This window comes from Eumetopias jubatus, unplaced genomic scaffold (assembly GCF_037043125.1).
Source record: "Eumetopias jubatus isolate StellerSeaLion01/CBP00866 unplaced genomic scaffold, mEumJub1_p1.0 scaffold_8, whole genome shotgun sequence".
In the NCBI taxonomy this organism is placed as follows: domain Eukaryota; kingdom Metazoa; phylum Chordata; class Mammalia; order Carnivora; family Otariidae; genus Eumetopias; species Eumetopias jubatus.
The window spans coordinates 83031755-83034048 of record NW_028274814.1 but is presented as its reverse complement, the minus strand read 5'-3'; positions in this window follow the sequence as shown (position 1 = coordinate 83034048).

Sequence of the window (2294 nt, the reverse complement as noted above, 5' to 3'; positions counted from 1 at the left end):
CCCTAATTCTGAAAGCTTTGAAATCCCCATTTCTTCTTCCCTGCTTTTTCCAGAGTCAATGGAGAAAACATTTGCTAAGATGAACTCCTAGCTACTCTTGTCCATTTCTCAAGTGCCTGATGGGTGCCAGGCACCGCACTAGGCTCTTTATGGACATTACCTCATCTCAGCCCTCTCTGTAATGATAGGAATCCCTGTGATGTACAGGTGGGAAAACTGAGCCTCAGAGAGGTTATACAACTTGCCCAAAGTCACAGAGCTATCAAGTGGCAGAACTTGAACCCAGGCAGATTGCTCCAGAAGCTAGGTATTTAACCACCATGCTGGAAGGAGCTCATATGCGGCTGTGAGGGTTCTGAGCAGTCAGAGGTTATGTTGACCTTGTTCCTTTCTTGATGCATCTCATTCTCGTACTTCCCCCTTTGTCATAGTCATCACTTATAATTCCTGGGTCAGCCCACCACCGCCCTGACCCCTGCTAGGCTATAAGATGCCCATGGACAGACACTATCTGTTTTGTTCTCCACTGTATCTCCAGCACTTAGCATAATGCCTGGCACCCAATAAATATTGGTTGGAAGAACGAATCCAACCCAACTGTTAGAGTTGGGGTAGAAGGGGCTAGCTAAGGATTGGCTCTTCTGGACTGATGATGATCATAGGGTTAAAATGCATCTCAAGAGGTCATCTGGTCCATGTCCCTGTTTCAGGCTCAGCCACTGCCCTGCCAAAGCCACCAAATCTGGCTTCTCGGGAAAAGTGTTGGCATGGGTTCTAGTCCTTGGAAGAGCTGCTTCCTCTCTCTTGACCTCAGTTTCTCCTCCCTAGTTCGAGGGGGATGTTTCTTCCACCTCTACCAGTGTGTGGTTCCAGAAGACACAAAGCACTTTGGAAGTGAGCAGCCCCTGTGTTTGAATCACCAGCATTGGCTCCATTCCCAAGAGTGCCAGCTGCTGGGGGGTGTGTCCCCAAGCCTGGCAGAGTTGCAACGATGGGCTTTTTCACGGGCAAACCAGGACGTACACAGTGAAGGGAGGCGGGGTCTTTCAAGTCATCCCCTGAGAGGCCACATATCCACTCCAGTGGTGCTGCTCGGGCCCACAAGAAGCTCTGGAAACTTCTCTTGCGGAGAGGTCTTCTGGACGGGCGTCGGAGCCACAGGGGGCACCCGGCCTCACTACAGGGTACCTACACCTCAGTTCCAGGTCAAGTTCTGCTCCCCAGCTGGCTTCCCTCCTTCTTCACAAGGTGTGACCCCCTAAAGACTCCCAGTCGTTTCCAGAAGAGCAAAACCAGTCCGAAGGATAAAGATTTACTCCACAGTGAGAATTTTCAGAGCATATGCCACAAGCTCTGAGATGTTCCAAAAGAGTTTCCAGAAATGTTTGAGAAACCGCAGCAAACTGGGTGTGAACATATGGCTTCCCAGGGGGACCACTTGGATGGGGTCGTTGCTCCTTTGGGTGTGTAAATCAGTCTCAAGCCTCACCTCGTCAGAGCTAAGTGTGTGAAAAAGTATGCATGCGTCATGTATCCAACAAGCGAGAGTTGACCCCTGCCACAATGGCCAGGTGGGGAGAAAGGCAAAGATAGAGGTACGGTCCCCGCCTCTGGGTCTGAGACTTCCCAGGATGTGGCTGGAGCATCCTTAATTCAGGATGATGACATTTTAGAATGGGAAGAAACCCACGCCGTCACCCGGTCCCCCTCATTTTACAGATGAGAAAACAGAGACCAGTGTGCGTTCGGGGGCAGGGAGGCAGTGACTGCCCCACCACACTGGCCCAGAGAGTTGGCCGCAGAGGGAGGAACTGACCTCTAACCTCCCAAATGCCAACCCAAGCGGCCTATCCCAGCATCAGCTCGCTCCATGACCCCACCCGTGAGAAGTAAAATAAAGATCCTAACACGTGCCTCCCTCCTGGTGGGTTGTGAGGATTAGTGAATTAATGCATGAGAAGGTTCGTGGGGGTAAGGAGGACAGCTAAATAAAAGCAGGACGTGCTGAGAATGAAAAGAGCAGCCCCATTAACCCAGAGTTCAGCTGGGGGTGGTGCCTAAGGTAAGTGACTGCGTCACCAAGTCACATCCCCGTAGCCTTAAATATTTCATGGAGCCAGAAGTGCACTGCATGGAACAGCTACTCCTCCAGCCCCAGCTGCAACTGCGGCAGGGATGGCAACGCCTGCTTGCACATGCGAGCACACCTCCTGCAGACACCTGCAAGCAGGCTCCACCTCCAACCAGGGGCCTCCAAGAGCAGGTGGAGGGCCCTCCATGCCTCCCCAGCCCAG